Below are 12266 nucleotides of genomic sequence, written 5' to 3' on the forward strand. Positions count from 1 at the left end.
AGATAATTAACGCGTATTAATTGAAAACAACGTATCCTTTTTTTCGATACAATTAAAATCTATGCAACGAGTTTTTTGTTTTTTTTTTCCTTTTAAAAAGATCTACCATAAATTCATTTCAGCCAGTCGGAGTAACAACAATTACAACAACAACAACAGAGTTATGGTCGATTATAAAATTAGCGGCATATATGTGTAGCATATATACAAATATATATATACAGCTGAAAATGGTATTCGCAGATTCCCATACTACAGGCTCTGACAAATGGCTACCACTGCATAAAACTCTTGTACGGTTTAAATTCGTACTGTGGATAGGCACCACGTGTTGTAGAGGTCAACGGTCGTTTATATTCGATATGTTTTAACAATTATCAAGATAATGTATTCTAAATATAAATATAATACGGGTAATTAAGTTACAGGTAAACGTACTAGTTCGAAGAAAATTATCTGCGATTATCGTAGTCCATTTTCTCGTAGTTCTCTAATAAAAAAGAAAAAAAAGAAAAAGAGAGAAGAATTAAATGCTTCTTTTGTTCGAAGTTTTTTTCAAAAAATGCAATTAAATACGAACTAAAACGTAAATACAAAATAAAAGTAAAGTACTTTTAGTAACTAGTCGTCTGCTCGAACGTTAACGTGTAAAAGTTAAAAAAGAAAATTCGATTCGTTAGAAGAAGAAAGTTTTTTCCCAATATCGTCGTCGTTTATTCAAGAGAACAGGAGAGATAAAGAGAAAAAAAGAAAAAAAAAAATATAGAGAAGCTTCGTAGTTGAAATCGTAAGACTTCGAACGGTCAACGATTCCTTCCTTCGACGTGCTCCATATTCGCCTAACTAACTTACTAGTACGCCCCGATAAAAGGAGGACGTTCGAGTCGTATACTTGACCTGTTTATATAATTCTTAACGAAATAAAAAAGAAAAAAGACAAAATAAAAAACGTATCTACCGTGTATTTTCAAAAGACACCACGTGATGATCGATGAACAGGTACTTTTCACGAATTTCTTGTTTTAAGATTAACGAAATAAAAATAGAAAGAAAAAAAAAGAAAAAGGTAAAAATATCGCACGAGTTATTATAAGCTAGTTTAAAAAAAGAAAAAAAAAGAAAGAGTACATATAAGTTAACGATCAAAAATATAAAAGTTAAGTTGTTGGTATGAAAAAGGAAAAAAAGATAAAAAAGGATAATCGTTTACTTGGAACAATTTTTTTCTATCTTCCTTTCGATCCTTCCTTAAAGTTGGATTTTCCTGATGAACGCTGCTCGTAGAGAATTTCCTTGGATCTGCCTCGTAAAGTAGTAAAATTAGATGTTAAGATGAGGTTGAAGTTCCTTGCAATAGATGAGAGTGATATAATTTATTAGACGCGCAGCAATTCAAACGTTCGTTCTCGTTTTATCCCGACAACACGCGTAAACATAACCTGTAAGGATACTCGAGAATCATCGTCACACAAACATAAATAAACACATCCTTCCGTGACAGCGGCCGGCGCACGACTGTCGGTAGTTCGGTCGTCGACTCGCGAAGCTATCCGAATCTACCCGATCATCTAATACTCCTCCTCGAGCCGGCCATGTGCTCCGACAACGTTTGCGCATGCGTCACCTGTTACCACGTGCTACAACGTATAACATCTCAGGGGAGAGAATATCTCTCTTATCTTTTATCTTTGTTTATTCTAATTTTATTTTTTTTTTCTAATTTTTTAATTAATTTATACGAAGATTCGTTCGCAAACGAAAAATTGATTGTTTTAATATATCAATTGTATATTTTATCATACGTTTATTTTACACATAAAATAAAAAAAAATTTTCTTTTTATATATATATACGGCAAGTTTAAAATCAATTTTAATAATAACGAATTCATATATTTTATTTTGTTTTAATTCTATTTTAATTCTTTAATCGATAGTTTCGATTTTAATTGGATATAGTGAATGAATTATTTTCTTCGAAATTGTATGATAGAGTTGAATTAGAATCGATTAAAGTTGCACGCATACTTGATAAGCCGAGCAACAGGTCTTACAACATGTGCGTTTTCGCGATGTCGGAGTAAAGTTTTAGTCTAGACACAAACCTTCATATTATTTTAAGCTATTTCCAAGTTGGTAACAGAGATTTCTAAAGAACTTACTGCTTGCCACTTTCTCCGGCCGATGGCGTTGTATCAAGCGGGAAAAATTGAAGTAGTTATTTTCCTGATTATTTACAATTAGATCCATTTCGTTTCTTTTTAATAAAGTTACATAGAAATGTAATTGTTCATTTATTAAAGGGAATAAACGACAATCCATTCCCAAGGCTTACAGTATTATATTATCTTCTAATTTGTATTGCGATTTGGCTAATTTATTTCTGATTAATGAATTATAGTTGGAAAATAAAATTTGTTTGAAAACGTGCAAATAGAATTTTTTCGAAAATATAAAAGAATTAAAATTTTGTTTTTTTAAATCTCGACGTAGCCATTGACCTAGTGCATAATACTGGCTTATTAAAATTAGGGATTTCGTATCTTACTTCCGCTCACCTTGTGGAAGCTTTCCTGGGTAAATCCTGAGGAAATATCTTATTCTATTTTTTCTCTTTCTACATTTTCCTTCCTTCTACTTTCATTCCTTCTTTTTTCTGAAAATCTCTGTGGAATATATTCTATTTGTAAGCGAATGAGGTCAAATGAAAGGATTATGTTCATAATCCTTGTCTAAAGTTGTTGTTTCTATTAGATAATCAAAGATTATCACCGTTTTTGTGTTTTATTATTTGCTTTTTCACAAAATTGTACATTACAGTAAAGATATCTTGCGACTAAAAAAAAAAAATATAAATTTTAATTCGTGTAATTTATAATATAAGAATCCGTGTGTATTTGTGTTACACGTATATAAATATAATATTACATGTATAGCAGTTGAACATTAAAATAAAAAATCTTATCTTGATAATAACTAGAAATGAACAACTCTTTAATATATTTATATATACTTGTAGCAAATATTTTATTTCACGATAATACTTTAACTGATCCGCGTATCTGAATACCCATGTATATATGTATACTTACATGTGTTCGCGAATCCAAAAACACGGTTTACTTGCAGTGTGTACATGTGTGTTAAGAACACAGATCCTTAATTCCTGTCATGTGTTAATACACGTGTATAACACAGATCCTTAATTCCTTAATGCACATGCTACGTGGTGCACACGTGTGTTTTAGTACAACGTTGAAAACCGTATTACAAAATCTTTTACGACCCAAATTCGATTGTAATTCATTTTCAGAACTTTCCGGGATGCTGGGGGAGGAAAGTAAGGAGACACTAATTGAAGTATATATTTTGTTAAATAAATCATGAAACGTGGAAATAAATTTGTAATCACTTTTGTTGCGCCTATTTTGTGCTAGATTAGAAAAGTTTTCTTTCGATGAACGTAAATAAGTGCTTACGTACACGTTCTATTTGGAACTTGGTAAAAGTTGTTCTCGTTTTCAGAAGAGCCGGTTATCTATTTTCGGATGGAGAAATGGAGGAACGAGTTTGTCATCGATTTCGGCATTGTCGCAGAAAGCCAATGAAAAGTTACGCCTCGACGGATTAAAAGTGTTTGCTAACGTATTCGCTGGTGAGAAAGTTTTATCGAAAAGCTTTGGTCTCGGACAGTTAGAGTCGTCCTCTCTAACGGTTTTCTACTAACATAAAAGAAGCTTAAGAAACTTTGATCTCTTTATTTCTATAACTAACCATAAATATGTTCAAACTGATGACAGTTAAGAATGATGATATATTAGAAGCTTATTGCTAGTCCAGATATAAATTATGAGAACTAAAAAATGAAGCTTTGAGACACTTTATCTTGTTGATATCGCTGATAAATCAACGATACAAATCGAACAAATCCTATCAAAAAATATTGAATTATGTTTAAGAATTAGAAAGACAATAATCGACGTTATCAATTTTTGTTCGAAAAATATTGGAAAACAAGATGCACGTTCGCGTTTATGAGACGATAATCCAAGATTTTTTTTTATCCCCCGTCAGGGATGGTTTTGGGAAAATTTATTGAACCTGTGCGTTGTAAGGACTATATCGTTTTTCGTTATCTTTAAATTACTCTGGATTACAAGGCATTTTCTCGTTGGCATTCGGTAGGGAAGGTGAACGCCTACAATGGTTCCGAAACGAGTTTGGGAATATCGTTGCCAAACGATAAGCGGCTGGTTAAAAGCCAGTTAAATGGGAGGCAATTAGCCGATCGTATGATGCAGCTACGTTCCATTCTTTCCCGGCACAACAAAAATAAACTGGGCTTTTGTTTTTTCACTGATCGCCATTATTTGTTGGCTCGATTTTTTAAATTCTCGTTGGTTTTTCTTTTTTTTTTTATTTTTTCTCTCTTTCTTTTTGCTTTGGTTTTTTTCTTTTGTAACAACCCCCTCCCCCGCCCTCCTTTATTTCCAATTCCCGGAATCTATAATATAATCATTTTTATTTTATCCGTCGGTTATCGATTTACAATTATCCTTAGTTTCATTTTCAATTCGTACGAATAAATCTATAAGATGATTAATTCGTCAGTATTGAGAACAATCGTTGAATATCATTTACGCAAACGATTTTAATGATATAATATGAAGAAAATTTGAAATTAATGTTCGCTTCATTAAAAGCTTCATTCCATTTCGGTTCGGAGACAAGCGAAGACGAATGAAGATAGCAAAAATGATGAACGAGGAATTTATAACTGTCGTCTCGGACTAAAGCGCGCGTTATCGATTTATTATTCGAACAAAAAAATAAAAAAATAAAAAAATAATACAAGAACGAAAAACCGATGGATCGATCCGTTGGTATTTATTAAAATACGTACGTTTTTTATCTTTTATTATCCTATACCATAATTAAGGTTTATTTAATTATTGATATTATTGTTATATAAAATTAAAGGTAAAATATATTTTATGTTTCATGATATTATTAGTTTTCGATATTGCGTTATTAAATTTATTAATTGAGCTTTACAATCGAATAAGTGATACGTTATTTATTCCGAAAGCTACAAATCCTTTTGTAAAAATATTAACCTGTTACATTTCGAAGGTGTAAATTTTATCGCTATATTGGTAATAAAGTGATTTTATGTAAAAGAATATTGATATGGTATATATTAATTTTTCTTACTATCGTTAAAGGAATAAAACGTAATATAATTGAGTACTTTTTTTTTATTTAAAAATGATAGAAGATAAACGGTATGCTCGATCTTTCGTAAGACACGTCGGTATTGTCTTCAAAAAGATAAGAACGACTTTCGTCAATTGTATGACGAAATTAAACTGACTTTTATCTATTTCCTACACGTAACAATTTGCAATTGTTCATACCTTGAGAACATTTATTTTTCGTGCTATATCATCTTCAAATATTTCTACGACGAATTGTTTATTTTCGTTTAACGTTGGATAAGTTTTAAAGATATTATTACAGTTTTACAAGTTAAATATAAAAATAAAAATTACAATACTATGAAAATTCGATCAAATTTTATCGATTACATTATTATCATATTTGTATTATATTAAAATTTGTATTATATCAATGCAATACAAATGCAAGAAATTTATTTGCATCGTAAACGCAAGTAAAATATATTATGAAATATAATCTGACGATGCAATATTTTTTGATAAAAATAATGACATAAATAAATGATTTTAATACGCGTATGCGTTCATCGCATGAAATGTTAAGTAACATTTTCATGACCAGTAAATTCTTTTCAACGAATAACAAATTTAATGTCTACTTTCAATATAATATATTACAGTTTCATAAAATAAAAAAGTAAATGGGCGTAAAACTAAATATAAATGGAATAACGTGATAAACAAAACAGCTGTGGGATAGAAATGATTGAAGAGAGGAAGAGAGGAGAAGGGGGAAGGGTAGAAACTGGATGCTGGTGGTAAATAAAGGAAGAGAAAAATGATTTGGAAGAACATTTACGAAAATGGTAACACACGTTGATTGGATGTATGTGAAAACGTTTCAATCTTTGAGATAGAAGCCTGCTTGGCGAGATTAAAAGAAAGACACATAAGTATTTCTCGATGGGTAGATTTAATCCTCTTTGGGGAAGGATAGGGAACCGTAGAAATTGCAACTGGAGAATTTCGCTTTACGAGTTCGGCATCATGAAATCCATCCTTTTTTAAGATCCCTTTAAGCCCACGGACATTAGAAAAGATGGCATCGATCCAAGTATAGCGAGAACGAATAACCCGTCTGCCAAGTAACGTTTCTAAACGACGATTAACTAAAAGACGATTTCGAAAGTTTCGTTCGATGTATTTTCGTATTATCGAATCGATCGAAAAAAAGAAACAAAAAGAAAATTAACGAAATGATAGGGAATTTTATTTTGATTCTTAGAACAAAGTAGTAGGGATGGAATGAAGATATAAAAGAAGAAGAAGAAGAAGAAATTTCTGATTAACCCTTTCACTATTACGGGCAACTACAATAGTTCAACATAAGATTTCGCGTATTTTACATACGACGAGCGTATGCAATTATAGCACATCAAATATCCAATTCTGGACGTGTAGTGTTAGTATTTTGTTTCTTTCGAACAAAAAACTGTCAATATCCAACAAAATACGTCAAAAATGAGTTTCGGTTGTTGACGATCGGTCTCTCGCGCAACGTGCATGCAGTTTTGTTGCAGCGGCCCTTTCAGTAGGAGTACCGCCGCGAAAAACACACTCGTAGTGAAAGGGTTAAAATACTATTACGGTAGATCAAACGTTCTTGTTTTTATATCGATACAACGTCGAGGGACAACGTAAAACGCAATAAACGAGCCAATTTTCCCCATGCTCGGGCCGACAAGGAACAGCAACTACGCACCTTTGGTAATTCTCTTAATGGTCGTACACCATGCCCACGTTATCCGTGCTCTTCCGTGCACTCTCTTCCCTAATGCACTATCTCCTCCCTCGTCGACTATATCGAGCTTCTGGCTCGAAAATGCCAGGAAAATGTCGGGAAAATGCTTCGAAAATAATACCTACCAGCACAAAATACCGGACGTGCGTTCTCTACCGTTCACGACCATTCCCGAAAAGCTCCCAATGACTTTATTTAATTTTCTATCGAACGTTGTAACCACACTGCGAATTGTCCATGGTTAAAGTGTTTCTCCCTTTTATTTTATTTTTATGGGAGTGGGGGGCGAAAGAGGAGGAGGATTCTTTTTGCTTTTATAATTATTTCATTAACCGTCGGATAAATCGGTAACATATTTGTTTATTCGTACGTTCGGAAATGATTAAATCCTCTTAATGCAGCTATTATGTTTCAACGTTTCCCACCGAATGTATTTTTATTTTCATTTTTATTTTTTTTCCTACTTTTCTTTTTTCGCTCTTGCAACCGCTGATACGGACTTCCGTTACGCTCGATTTTACGATTCTTTTGAAAGAAGAAAAGTGCATCGACTTCCTGTGTAAACGCATTAAACTATGGGAATCATTTGAAATGGTTGAAACAGCGTTTATGCTTAACCGAGAACATGTTTTGCCTCGTAAACCTTCTACCACGTTTACGGTTCTTCTTTTCTATTTTTACACTTTTGTTATGCTAATGGTTGTTCCGAAATGTCGAAAGTTTAACTTTAAACGACCTCGAAAGAATATCGGATTCGCGATAATAATGAAATTAAATATATCATAAAGGTTACTTCAGCAATCAATTTGAATATTAAGGGATCAATTTTCACACGGTTGTTATTATCGTAGTTCACGCATTGATGATTTTGGTAATCATTAAATTCAAATTAACTGTAATAATCGGAATATCAAAGTGCTCCCATATTTACGTGTATCTATCGATGATTCTTTTAATGAATTAATCCTGAAACAAGAATATACGTTGTTATTTCTAATTGTGCGGAGATACCACAACAATTGAAACATTTACGATTCCATAGAGAAAAAAGTACGATATTTATTATCTTACGAATAAATAGATACGTTCTCGTTAAACGAATTAATAACGATTGATTATTACTTTTGGAAAAATATTTGTAAAATCGATAATTAGTTGATTGAGATTAAATCGATTTGAGAATATTTTATCGTTATGCAAAGTAGAGGTACCAGATTACTCAACAAATACCCGGAATAACATTTTCAAAAGAGGGTCAAACAATTTTACGATTCGTTTCACGTATTCGGCATGCATCGATAATGAAAGTACATAATGAAGTTATCGCTTATTCATGTCATATCGTTATTAATTCGTTCACTTAAAATACTTTTTTTTTCGAAAAATGAAGACAAATATTAAACTGTCGTATATATAGAGATTATTAAGTAGATAATTATAAAGCTTTTGTCCTCGTTCATCATATCGCGAAATAATAATAATAATATTATAAGCAAAAAGAGAATCTTTACAAATATGCTAGATTGTTCTTAATACTATATTAAATTACTGTTGTCACATATAAACGATAAATTATTATGTATCCGAATTATAGAATAATTTCGAAAGAAGTATTGTCTTTTTCATCGCATCGAACGATACAAATTTAATTTCGCATATTAAATTCGATCGAACATTTATTTGTGGTTATTTCAAAGAGTTTAATTTATAACATGATATTTTTTATTAAACACAATATGAATTCAACAGTTGTATTTTTGTTCCTACCATAATTTTCCAATCGGGTAAGATAATGTACCATTGCTTATTTCGAAAATGATTTTTAATTACAGCAATAAATATTATTTGAAGATTGAATGCACGAATTAAAGAATTAACGACGACAAAGCAGTAATTTATATTTTCATGAAAGCGAGATTGTTTTTCATTTACAATTTTATACAATATCGGATACATTAATCCCGGGTTAATTGCGTTGAACCAACGAAACTGTGTAAAAATAATTTTTCATTCGAATGAGAGAACATTAATCGTTTTCCAAATTGAACATTTGCAGGTGCCCTTTACAAACGACTATCAGAAAATTTCAAATATGCTTTTACAAATTTCTAATTATCCCGTAATTATATTCACGGCATAGGAAAAAAAAAAGAAATGAATCAATAAAAAATGTTTAACAGAAAAAAATTAATATAACAAATTCAACGTATAAATTTTGTAATCATTGATCATTCGAAAAATAATCAAATTATTCGCGTTCGAAACGTTAGTTTCAATCTGAAGTAAAAATATATTCTCCGAAGTCGTAGAAACTTAAACTACGGTTTAATTAAATTTCGCTTGCACGAAGAAAGAAATTCTTCTATGTTTTCACCGCAATTATAAATCTTAATTTCATTTCGTTCGAACGCTTTTGTATGATAATAAATGACATTAAATTCTTGTTTTTCTTTATATATTATATAATTGAAGGGGGATGGTAATATCGATTTTAATTACAAATATTATTTAACATTTAAACAATCTAAGAAATTGAAAACTTTCTCGAACTTGGACTACGCGAAAGGTCTTCACTTACGTAAATGAAGAATGAAAAGAGTACATCTTATCGGTTGAGGCTGACCGACGAAACGTGCTGAAAACAATAAATTTTGTATCAATGATATATTGAAAACTCGAAAGATAATACCGAATATTTTTGTTATTAGTGTATAGTGTTTGGGAATACATATAAAAGAGACTCGTTTAACGTAATTTATTTCAGAGTACGAAATTAAAGAGTTGCATTAGAAGTTACATACAGGATCGATTCCATTTAATTGTAAAATGAAATCGATGAAAGTAACATTAGCGATTATTTTTCTCTTCGCATCGATGCACGTAAGTATTATGTTAATAAAATGAAACGAAATAAAAAAAATAAATGTAATGTAATATAATTAAAATTTTAATACTATTTCATCTGTCACAGGTGGTAGTCTGTCGCCATCATGGTCATTCAATAGGAAAAATATTTAAAAAATTAAATTTGAGTAATTTTGGAAGACACATGCACAATAGCACGTTAATTGCAGCCGATTTATTAAGATCAATTTTAAACAATTATAGATCCTACTTTACCAATTTACGTTCTAGTCCAAATAATGGAGGAGGAGGTCATTTAGAACCCACCAATGGATGCAATGTAATCAAGTCTCCAGAAATAATTGAAAAAGTAATCGAACCTGTTCTTGTTGAATCACCAGCGATAGTCCCGGTCCAAAGTGTTGAGCAGATTGCAGCTGTTCCGCAAGTTGCGGCTATTCCGCAGGTTGCGGCTGTTCCGCAAGTTGCAGCTATTCCGCAAGTTGCGGCTATTCCGCAAGTTGCACCTGTTCCGCAAGTTGCAGCTATTCCGCAGGTTGCAGCTGTTCCGCAAGTTCCAGCTACTCCGCAGGTTGCGGCTGTTCCGCAAGTTGCGGCTGTTCCGCAGGTTACGGCTGATCCGCAAGTTGCAGTTGCTCCGCAGGTTGCAGCTATTTCGCAGGTTGCGGCTGTTTCGCAAGTTGCAGTTGTTTCGCAAGTTCCAACTGTTCCGCAGGTTGCAGCTGTTCCGCAAGTTCCAGCTACTCCGCAGGTTGCGGCTGTTCCGCAGGTTACGGCTGATCCGCAAGTTGCAGTTGCTCCGTAGGTTGCGGCTGTTTCGCAAGTTGCAGTTGTTCCGCATATTGAAACTGCTTCGGAATTAGCTCCAGCTTAAAAACTTCCTTGGAATTTTTTTTTTTTAATTATGAAAATGTTTTGTTAATGATATGATTTAAAAGCTTGTAATATTTTGACAAACTCGAATAAAATTAATATTATTTTTGTATAATGTTCAATTAATTTCATTAACATCTTGTATATGTATATATAACATTCAAAGATATTCTCCTCCATTGTACGTCGCATTGAAACAAAGTTCAAAAGTGTTTTGGCTTGGTGGCCGACGACCACGCTTAAAATCGTTGAGAGAAGCTCAAGCATGAAACGAATAAATATTCGTGAAACTGCGCGGCAAATACGAGCCCTAAGAGTGAGCCAACTCGACACAGTCCGTTTACTTCGAAGGAGAAAGAACGAGAGAGAGAGAGAGAGAGACAGACAGACAGAGAAATAGAGAAACAAATAGAGAAAGAAAACCAGAGAAAAGGATACACTGATAATTGAGTTCCAAGCTTAATTGTCAAGCCTTGTTTCATCTGCTTTTAACCTGATTTCATTGGTAGATTTCAAAAACAAAAGGAAAATGACATCAATAAATTAAATAAAATACGATCGGAAAATCGAAAATTGTTAACAGAATTGTTCAATTAGTGTATATAATAGGAAAGATTATATTATCGGTAATAATTAATTTGGGAAATCAATCAGTTAACGGTACTATGATGTTAATGAATAATATTCTAATCTTATTGTCCTTGCTTGCTGCTTTCTATTTAATGTTTTGTGCATATGTATATATTGTTTATCCGATGAAACGTCATTACTAACATTTTATTGCTTGATTAACATCTACGTTCAATCAATTTACTTGTGGTAAAGGTCAACGTACAAATTATTAATCGACGATTTATAATATAACGAGTTACTTTTATTGCCGTACGATGTCGAGCGATAAGAAGAGCATTCATTTACCGTTCGATAGGTCGAATAGTTTTTCAATGAAAAAAATGTTGCGAAACATATTTGCATGTTTATCTTTTTCAATTGGTATACGGTGGTAAGAGATAATCTTTTAATACGATTGTCGAAGGTCGTTCGTTGGAACCACGAGTTTTAGGTATCTCGGATAGAATAACGCTTGGTCTTAGTGTCAATGGTTTCCTTTCTAAATCCATTGGTAATCTTTCATCTGTAAACGATGGTGGTATCAAACTCGTACTTGGTGGACAGACGATAACAGAATTTTGAGCGCCATCATCGATTATGGCAACTCTCGATGCACCTGAAATAGAATTCCAAGGTAGAAACTAACTAGAGAATTTCATTGCGCAACCGTAATAACTTGGGGGAAAATTCACCTTTGATAAACACCGAGCCACTTCCAGGTCTGCTCACGATCAACTCGTTCCGTAGAGATCCGCATAGAAATAGTTTCTTCGATCTATCGTCTGATGCAATTTCATCGTTCCTTTCGATACCAATTATATTTGCATTTCCATCGGGAGCTACCGTTATCGTTCTTGGATTGATTAGCGATTCGAACACGGGTGTTCTTGTCTCTGGTGAAATTATCTCAGTAGGTGTTGTAAATGAGGTACTGTA

The 12266-nt window shown here is 32.6% G+C and overlaps 1 protein-coding gene across 8 annotated transcripts in view; it reads right to left on the minus strand.

Annotated features, from left to right (window-relative positions):
• The window catches only part of LOC122519900 (glutamate receptor ionotropic, kainate 2), an 88475-nt gene extending 86945 nt beyond the window's left edge, over positions 1-1530 (minus strand). For all 8 annotated transcript variants that reach the window (XM_043639694.1, XM_043639691.1, XM_043639688.1 and 5 more), the window contains exon 1: positions 1211-1530. The gene's annotated coding sequence lies outside the window, so the exon portion shown is untranslated. The remainder of the gene's footprint in view (positions 1-1210) is intronic.
• Positions 1531-12266: the final 10736 nt, after the last annotated feature.

This window comes from Polistes fuscatus, unplaced genomic scaffold (genome assembly GCF_010416935.1).
Source record: "Polistes fuscatus isolate 324 unplaced genomic scaffold, CU_Pfus_HIC Scaffold3, whole genome shotgun sequence".
In the NCBI taxonomy this organism is placed as follows: Eukaryota; Metazoa; Arthropoda; class Insecta; order Hymenoptera; family Vespidae; genus Polistes; species Polistes fuscatus.